Consider the following 10,119-nt stretch of genomic DNA (forward strand, 5'->3'; position numbering starts at 1 on the left):
ACTATAATACCATTTTTGGCTCTGAAATGGATCCATTCAAAACTTGCTTTGCTTTCTCCTGCTCTGATTTCATCTTGTGGCTGAGGCAGTAGGGAATAGTGAAAGCTGGATGATTTTAACTATTGCCATTGTGAAGGCTGGCTGACTTTAACCAGTGGACCATATTTACATAATTCTACAGGTGCTCTGTCTTCATCTCTCAATATGCATCACCCATTGTGCAGGAGAGACGGAATGAATAAAAACATTTAGAGCAAAGAACTTTAATGAGGATTGCCAGGCAATGTTGAGTGGAAGAGGACGCTAGGAAGAGATAGTGGAGGGAAGGAATGGTTCCTTATTTTTCCAAATGAAGCACCCGGCTCTGCTTGGCCCCATTGGAGAGTAGACAATAGACAATAGACAATAGGTGCAGGAGTAGGCCATTCAGCCCATCGAGCCAGCACCGCCATTCAATATGATCATGGCTGATCATCCACAATCAGTATCCCGTTCCTGCCTTCTCCCCATATCCCCTGACTCTGCTATCTTTAAGATCTCTATCTAACTCTCTTGAAATCATCCAGAGAAACGGTCTCCACCGCCTTCTGAGGCGGAGAATTCCACAGTCACAACTCCCTATGTGAAAAATTTTTTCCTCATCTCTGTTCTAAATGGCCAACCCATTATTCTTAAACTGTGGCCCCTGGTTCTGGACTCCCCCAACATCGGGAACATGTTTCTTGCCTCTAGCGTGTCCAAACACTTAATAATCTTATATGTTTCAATAAGATCCTCTCTCATCCTTCTAAATTACAGAATATACAAGCCCAGCTGCTCCATTCTATCAACATATGACAGTCCCGCCATCCCGGGAATTAGCCTACTTTAAGAAGTAAGAAGAATTTTCAAAGTTTACCTTATTCCATGATGTTAACCTGGAGAAAGATCCCCCAAAAGGACATCAAATATATTTTTAAGAAATTATCTTCTCAGTCAAAAACAACAGAAGTCCAAGAAAGAAAGACAAGAGCAAAGTAATTAAGATGATGAAAGAGTGGAGGTTTCGTTTGTTCATTGCCAGAATACAGAACAATAAAAACAATGATAATGTGTAGGAAGGAACTGCAGATGCTGGTCTAAACTGAAGATATTTATGCTGGAGTAACTCAGCGGGACAGGCAGCATCTCTGGATAGAAGGAATGGGTGACGTTTCGGGTTGAGACCCTTCCTCAGACTGACGGACATTGTTTCTTCATAACAATGATAACATCCCTTCCAGCAGATATTGATATAACAACCTCACATTGCTAATGGGGGACTTGGTTCTGTAAAGTAAAGACCAATCAAGAATGCTTTGCAATAGATGAAGGCAGACTGAGGCACAAAGTATCTAAAGAGCCAAAAACACAATGAAATATAAATTCTGACCCAAGCCAAAGGCATGCATGTACGACTCCCAAAATATCCACCAATGATTGTCACGTACATCTTAGTACATGCCTCTTGTTCTGAGTTGAGTAGAAAAAATACTGTATATAATACCCTTGAAATTGAAAGAAGCAGCTCGGACTCAACTTACTTCACCAGAAGAGATCAACAGATGAACATCTTGTACACATTTATTTTATTGGAACGCCTTTGACGGTAAGTGACTGTTGCACAATTCTAATTAGAGCACAGGAATAACATCATTTTAAGAAGCTACAAAGCCCACTATTAAGTTTATCATTTTGTTTCATTTTATTTTTGAAAATCTACTATCAGCATTACCTGAGACATACTCAGATGTGTTCCCTGTCGGAAATAATTAGTTTGATAGTAAGCTGCTAATGTAATTTATTTACGTTGTATAAGGCAATTTTCAGGAAATTATGTAAAAATTCAGTTCTAAAGCATGTTAGACAAGTAAAGCGTTATATTTTCAATATTATTCACCTTGTGAATAGGCAGCTTTCCCCATCTCCATAGTTTCTCTTTTCTCTGAAATTAATGAATTTCAAATTTTTTGTTTTTTTTTGTTTTGTTTATTTTATTAGAAGTTAATACAGTACAAAACAATACAGTGGCACCTAATTTTAGGTGCCAACTATGTCATACCATAATCCATTCTATGTACAACCTCTAGTTTTATGTTATGAGAAGGAAGTAAGCAAGACAAGAAAAAGAAAACAATAGAAAGGGGAAAAAGTGGAAAAATAGATGGTAGAGAGTAGAAAAACGTGAAGTGTGTATATAAAAAAATAAATAAATAAAAGAAAAAGAAAAAGTGGAAAGTAGAAATAGAAGAGAAGGCCCCTTAAAAGAGAATTTTTCAAATCTATATTTCAAATTTCAAATTTAAGAACACTTTGGTCAAAAACCAGTTTGTGGCTGAGAATTGCATTCAGTGACTTGTCCTTTAACTCCATGGGTAGTTGGTCCTTCACAAGATGAACCTTATCTCTCTGTGAAATATCCAATGTCTCTCAGCGAAACAGTTCTGAGTTCAAATGTTGATGGGAGGAGGAACCCAACTAATTTTTGCCTCTGCTTGCCGTCAATTACAACAGAGAATTGAGCCTGTAATCTACTTTGCTGCAGTACTGAGGGAGCTGCTGTATTATCAGGTGAGATGTTAAGACTCTGTCTCCTCTTCCAGGTGCATTTGAAAGGTACTATGCCATGACTCAAAGAAGAGCAGTGACCTCTCTTAGGGCAACTTCTAGCTGCTCTCCCTTTAGATCACTCCCAGTGAGTGAGAGATTAGAGTCAAACAGCATGGCCCAACTTGCCCACACTGGCCAACATGTCCCTGGCCAACATGTTGCTGCCTTATAGAGCTTGCAGCGCCGGAGACCCGGGTTCGATCCCGACTACAGGTGCTGTTTGTACGGAGTTTGTACGTTCTCCCCGTGACCTGCGTTGGTCCTCCCACACTCCAAAGACCGTCAGGTTTGTAGGTTAATTGGCTTGGTGTATGTGTAAATTGTCCCTAGTCTGTGTAGGATAGTGTTAATGTGCAGTGATCGCTGGTCGGTGCGGACTCAGTGGGCCGAAGGGCCTGTTTCCCCTTTGTATATCTAAACTAAACCAAAATCCTGCATGGTAATATGCTTTGTCTGAGTTCTCAGTGTATAGTTTCAAGGAGGGGCAAATATTCTTACATTGTCCACACAGCCACAGGATAATGCTAAGTTTTATATGTCATGCTGTTGTTTGTTGATCCGCTGATGTTATCTCTTCTGCTGTACAAAAACCACTTTAAATGTCCGTAAAGCACATGCCTGTGTTTGGCCCATATCCCTCTAAAGCTGCCCTATCCATGTACTTCCATTCAGTTTGCCCGCGCCTCCATATTCTGCCTCGGGGGTTCCAACTCCGATCCAGACCTCCCAGTTGTCTCATTATTTCTTAAACGATGTGATAATACCTGCCTCAACTACCTCCTCTGGCATCTCGTTCCAAACACCCACCACTTCTTTGTGTGGAAAAAGTTACCCCTCAGGTTCCTATTAAATCTTTCCCCCCTCACCTTAAACCTATGTCCTCTGGTCCTCGATTCCCCGACTCTGAGCAAGTATATGTATTTCTGTGTGGATATGATAACGTTTATTTGTCCTGCCATGCACACTCATATTGCCAGTCAGGCATCCATGAGGTCTTAGACAGACACAACAATAGACAAAAGGCAATGGACAATAGGTGCAGGAGTAGGCCATTCGGCCCTTCGAGCCAGCACAGCCATACAATGTGATCATGGCTGATCATCCCCAATCAGTACCCTGTTCCTGCCTTCTCCCCATATCCCCTGACTCCGCTAATTTTAAGAGCCCTATCTAGCTCTCTCTTGAAAGCATCCAGAGAAACTGCCTCCACCGCCCTCTGAGACAGAGAATTCCACAAACTCACCACTCTTTGTGAGAAAACAAGCTGGAGTAACTCAGCGAGTCAGACAGCATCTCTGGAGAAAGGAACTTGGTGACGTTATGGGTTGAGACCCTTCTTCCAAAACTCCTGTAAATATTAAAAATAAAATAAATGACAGCGGTCGAGGAAGGAACAGAGGGCTTTAAGGCCTTCATAGTGGGAATAGAGGTGCAGAGTGACTGAACGTAGAAGAAGGGTCGTGACCCGAAAGGTCGCCCATTCCTTTTCTCCCGAGACGCTGTCTGACACGCTAAGTTACTCCAGCTTTTTGTGTCTATCTTCGGTTTAAACCAGCATCTGCAGTTCTTTCCTACACACCCTTGAGACTGTGTGCAGGTGTTTGACACTGTCTTCAGTGTGTGACTGCACTGTTTCAAAGTTTCAGCACTATAGTAAGAACTTAAGTTGCTGCAACAGCTGTGAAGGAATCTGGAAATAAACATATAGAGGATGGGAGGAATGTTCCAAGAGCAAAATTTTCACTCCATATTATAGAATTAAAAATGTCTGCTTAGATCATTTTTAAAGCCAGGCTGCTGATGGAAATCTTGTTCCTCACAAGTGCCAATTTTGTAGCAAATGTAAACTGGAGAAAATTGGGATCTTGATACTTTTCCTCAGTGTTTCGTTGCCAAATACTTGCTGGGGTGGCTTAAAGTATAGCAATACAATTCCAATAGAATAGAATAGAATAGAATGCCTTTTATTGTCATTCAAACAGCTTGGTTTGAACAAAATTGCATTTCTACTGTCTTAACATTACAAAAAAAACCCAAGACACACACTTAACACAATTTACACAAACATCCATCGCAGTGAATCTCCAACATCTCCTCACTGTGATGGAAGACACAAGTCTTATCTCTTCCCTTTGTTCACAGCATTTATAGGATTAAACACGGAATACACCATAATAACTGAATGCTGCTAATGCAAGTGAAACTCTTGCAGAGAATTTTAATTACAAATAAAATAACCGGATCAATAAACTTTGGAAATGTTATTTTGATTTTTTTTAAAGTTTTCATTTTATTCTCTATTCCCCGGCTTTTACTGGGTTCTCTCAAGAACCAAATGAATGAGTGCTCTAGAAAGGAGCCAAATCAAGTTGGCTTCAGTTCAGTTTAGTTTATTGTCACGTGTGCCTAGGTACAGTGAAAAACTTTTGTTGCGTGCTATCCAGTCAGCAGAAAGACAATACATGATTACAATCGAGCCATTTACAGTGTACAGATTATCAAATAATGTTTAGTTCAAGGTAAAGCCTACAAAATCCAGTCAAGGATAGTCCGAGGGTCAACAATGAGGGGGACAGTAGTTCAGTGCTGCTCTCTGGTTGTGGTGGGATGGTTCAGTTGCCTGATAACAGCTGGGAAGAAACTGCGTGTTTAAGAAGGAACTGCAGATGCTGGAAAATCGAAGGTAGACAAAAGTGCTGGAGAAACTCAGCGGGCGCAGCAGCATCTATGGAGCGAAGGAAATAGGCGACGTTTCGGGCCGAAACCCTTCTTCTTCAGAAACTGCGTTTTCACTCTTCTGTACCTTTTGCCCAATGGGAGAGGGGAGAAGAGGGAGTGGCCAGACTGCGACTCGTCCTTCATTGCCGAGTATGAATGGAAGGGAGGTTGGTTTGTGTGATGGTCTGGGCTGCGTCCACAATTCACTACAATTTCTTGCTGCCATAGAGTCATATTGTCATAGAGTGATACAGTGTGGAAACAGGCCCTTCGGCCTAACTCGCCCACACTGGCCAACAATGTCCCAGCTACTCTAGTCCCACTTGCCTGCTCTTGGTCCATAACCCTCCAAACCTGTCCTATCCATGTACCTGTCCAACTGTTTCTTACACAATAGGATAGTCCCAGCCTCAACTACCTCCTCTGGCAGCTCTCCTAGACCCCCCTGCTCTACAACACTACCCACAGGCCTACCATTTACTGTGCAGGTCCTGCCCTTGTTCAATATCCCAAATTGCAACACCTCACACTTCTCTGAATTAATTTCCATCAACCATTCCTCCGCCCACCTGGCCAATCGATCGAGATCCTGCTGCAATTTTTCCCAACCATCTTCACTATCTGCAAAACCACTACCTTTTGTACTGTCTTGGACAGAGCTGCTCCCAAACCAAGCACCCGATTCAGGTTGCCACCCATGGTCACCATCTGCGGCCTCTGCCTGCCATATACGCTGGGCTGGGTGCACAGTGTGAAACAGTTGACTCCTCAGTCCTGGGAGTTAGATGTCGAGGTCTAGCAGGTCCTCAGCAATGAATGGGTCTCAGCCAGTGCTGAGGCTCTGCCCAGTTGGCAATTGAAAGGAGGCATCTCTAAAGTATTTGTATGGCAGTAAGGGAGACAGCTGGAGGTCAGATGACAATGCATCTGATCTCTTTCTGTATCATAGTCATTGAGTGATACAGTGTGGAAACAGACACTTGCCCAACTTGCCCACACCGGCCAACATGTCCCAGCTACACTAATCCCACCTGCCTGTGCTTGGTCCATATCCCCCCAAACCTGTCCTACCCATTCACTTGTCTAACTGCTTCTTAAACGTTGGGATATTCGCAGCCTCGCTACACCCTCTGGCCGCTTGTTCCATACACCCACTGCCCTTCATGTGAAGGGTTCCCTGTAACCCTGGACTTCTCATTGATCATGAACTACCTGAGTGGAGCAGCGAGGCGCACTTCGTACCTGGTCCCTTATGTGACATAGATAGCTGGGGCCATATCCCAGTTTAGTGTCTACCTATCACTTGCTAGCTCTTGCCCGGCCCCTTCCCCTCACCTCTTTCTCTCAACTATCTTCCCTTCACTCCATCATTCTGAAGAAAGATGCTAACCTGAAACATCATCTGTCCATTTCCCCCCACACATGCTGGCTAACCCACTGACTTCATCCAGCAGTTTGCTCCAAATTCTACTTTCTAGAGTCTATTGTGTCTCCATTGTACATGTCCGCTCCAAAATCTCCTCAAAGTATCAATTCAATTCAATTCAATTCAATGAACCTTATTTTTCCGGTGGGAAATTTGGTTTCAGCAGCCATACAACAAAAATAAACAATTTTACAAGACACACAACCAACTCAATTCACACAAACATCCATCACAGTGAATCTCCTCCTCACTGTGATGGAAGGCAAAGTCTTGTCTCTCCCCTGCTCTCCATCCTCTCCTGATGTCAAAGCCCCCGGCGGGCGATGGCAAGTCCCGCGGCCGTTAAAGCCGCGCTGGGCGATGTCAGGCCCCGCTCCGGATCATTTTTAGCCCTGCAACTCGGGTGGGAAAAGCTGCCGCCGTGGGAGCTCCGAAAAGCGGTCTCCCACCAGGGGCCCGCGAGCTCCCGATGTCACCGTCCACAGGCCTGCAGCTGGAGCCTCCGAAGCTCTGAAGTCTGGTCGCGGCCGCGGCCGCGCGCCACCATAGCTCCCCACGCTCAGAGGCCGACCAGCCCCACGGTGGTAAGTCTGCAGGTTCCGCGACTGGAACCCCCAGGTCGTTCCGGTTGGAGGCCGCTCCACGGTGCTAGGCCCCAACGACAAAGGAGATCCGACAGGGAAAAGGCCAGGTCTCCCGTGCAGGGAAGAGATTTAAAAGTTTCACCCCCCGTCCCCCCCTCCCCCGCCCCCCGTCCCCCACATATACACAAAAACAATATAAAAACCACAGCAAACTACACATTGAACGGGACAACATTTTTTTAAAAGGACAGACGGACTGCAGGGGCCGCTGCCGCGAGGCGCCGCCATTTTAAGTACTCCAGTTTTAAAGTATGCCCACTTTGCCAGGATTTCGGTGAGACCCCCCCTCTCGCTGTTCCCCCTCTATGATACCTATGGCTTCTTGGTATGACCATGTTTCCATCCAAAGCTGTTACCTCAGTTATTTGTCCTTCCTTCTGTACTTGTCTTCACTGCCATCTAGTATTGTTGAGCTATCACCAAGTCTGGACCTTAGGGGAAGGTACTAAATTGTGGCAAGACAGATCACAACATTACTAGACAGGATGAAATCAGACAGCTTCTCTGCATAGTGGCACAACTATAGAGCTGCTGCCTCACAGCGCCAGAGATCGGGGTTTGATTCTGAATACGGTGCTGTTTGTACGGAGTTTGTATTTTCTCTCTGTGCGCACAAGGGTTTTCTCCAGCTGCAGGTTTCCTCCCACATTCCGAAGATGTGCAGGTTAATTGGCTCCACACAGACAGCACCGTAGTCGGGATTGAATCTGGATTTCTGGCACTGTAAGGCAGCAACTCTAGCATTGATCCACTGTGCCGCCCTGTGTTGTAGTCGTGTTAGTGTATGGGCGATTGATGGTCGGCGTAGGCTCCACATCGGGCCTCTTTCCACGCTGTATGTCTGAAATGAACTGAACTAAATATAAAGAAAGCAGGCGGAGGACAATGGCTGACCTTAGTGGAGCGTCACAACGGCTGGGAAGGCGGATGAAGGCTGCAATAGAAAAGGGTCTCCGGTCGACTTGGACTCCAAGCCACTGGATCCTGACCCAGATCTGTCAAGGACCCAGATCTGTCAAGGTGGCTGTCTGTGCACCAGTCTCCCCACGTTAAACAAAGTCACGCACAGGCGTCCTCCATATTGGGAATTGCATCCTGGAGACACCCATGGTCAGCCATGACCGAAGGGAGCCTAAGAAGTGTAGGGCAGTGGATGTTGTCTACATGGCTTTCGGACGGCATTTGCTAAGGTCCTTCGTGGGGTGCTGATTCGGAGAATTAAAATGTGTGGGATTCATGGTAACTTGATTGTTTGGATTCGGTTCAGTTCAGTTTAGTTCATTGTCACGTGTACCGAGGTACAGTGAAAAGCTTTTGTTGTGTGCTATCCAGTCAGCGGAAAGACAAACCATGATTACAATCAATGAAAGAACTGCAGATGCTAGTTGAAATCGAAGGTAGACACAAAATGCTGGAGTAACTCAACGGGACAGGCAGCATCACTGGAAAGAAGGAAAGATTGACGTTTCGGGTCGAGTCCTTTCTTCAGACATAATCTTGATGATTACAATCGAGCCATTTACAGTGTATAGATACATGATAAGGGAATAACGTTTTGTGCAAGGTAAAGCCAGTAAAGTCCGATCCGAGGGTCACCAAAGAGACAAAGGGGTAGATTCAGAATTGACTTGCCCATAGAAGACAAAACAGGTCACCGACCTCCAACTAGAATGACACCCATGTGTATGTAAGTGGCCAGGATGAAAATATGGACAAAAAACACAGCAGACGCTGGAGTCTTGAAGAACAAACCAATTGCTGGAGGAACTATGGAGGGAAATGAAGTATGGCCCAGATCCAAAATATTGTCTGGTCATTTCCCTCCACAAATTCTGCTTGATCCACTGAGTTTATCCAGCAGTTTGTTTTTTATAGACGGAAATGTAGATGGGTTGGTTAGCAGGTTTGTAGACAACGCAAAAATAGGTAGAGTTCCAAGCAGTGAAAAAGGTTATTATAAGATACAGCTTGAATTTGATCGGTTGCAGACATGGTTGGAGAAATAGCAAATGGAGTTTAAGCCACTGTAGCACTTTGGGAGGTCAAATGTAAGGGGAAAGTATGCGATTAATGATGGGACCCTTACTAGCATCGATGTTCAGAAGGACCGAAGGGGGCCAAGTCGATAGTTCCTTGAAAGTAGCAACACAAGTAGAGGAGCAGGGACTCTGCAGAAGGACTTGGACAGGTTGGGAGAGTGGGCAGAGAAGTGGCAGATGGAATATAGTGTAACAAAGTGTGGAGTCATGCATTTTGATAGTAAGAATAAAGGCAAAGACGATTTTCTAAATGGGGTGAGAATCCAAAAATCGAAGGTGCAAAGGGACTTGGCAGGATGCCCAAAAAGTTAATCTGCAAGTCGAATCAGTAGTAATGAAAGTAAACTCAATGCTAGCATTTATTTCAAGATGGCTTGTATAAAGAACAGGGATGTAATGTTGAGGCTCTATAAGGTTCTGGTAAGGAATATTGTGAGCAAATGTTGGGCCCCATATCTGAGGAAGGATGTGCTGGCTCTGTAGAGGGTCCAGAGGAGGTTTACATGAATTACCCCAGGAATGTGGTGCCTCTGAGTTAGTTGTAGCTAGTCGTAGCTAGTCGAAGCTAGTCTTCAACATAGTCGAAGGAGGTCGAAGGAGGTCTTCTACATCATCGAATGAAGTCTTCAACATGACATTTTTTCAAACTCTTCTAAACTCTTCT

The 10,119-nt window shown here is 44.6% G+C and overlaps 1 protein-coding gene across 2 annotated transcripts in view; it reads left to right on the plus strand.

Annotated features, from left to right (window-relative positions):
- Window positions 1-1,528: 1,528 nt before the first annotated feature.
- LOC116974987 (collagen alpha-3(VI) chain-like) overlaps window positions 1,529-10,119 on the plus strand; it is a 74,538-nt gene continuing 65,947 nt past the window's right edge. For both annotated transcript variants that reach the window (XM_033023627.1, XM_033023628.1), the window contains exon 1: window positions 1,529-1,627. The gene's annotated coding sequence lies outside the window, so the exon portion shown is untranslated. The remainder of the gene's footprint in view (window positions 1,628-10,119) is intronic.

The sequence above is a fragment of the Amblyraja radiata genome, chromosome 7 (genome assembly GCF_010909765.2).
Source record: "Amblyraja radiata isolate CabotCenter1 chromosome 7, sAmbRad1.1.pri, whole genome shotgun sequence".
Classification (NCBI taxonomy): Eukaryota; Metazoa; Chordata; class Chondrichthyes; order Rajiformes; family Rajidae; genus Amblyraja; species Amblyraja radiata.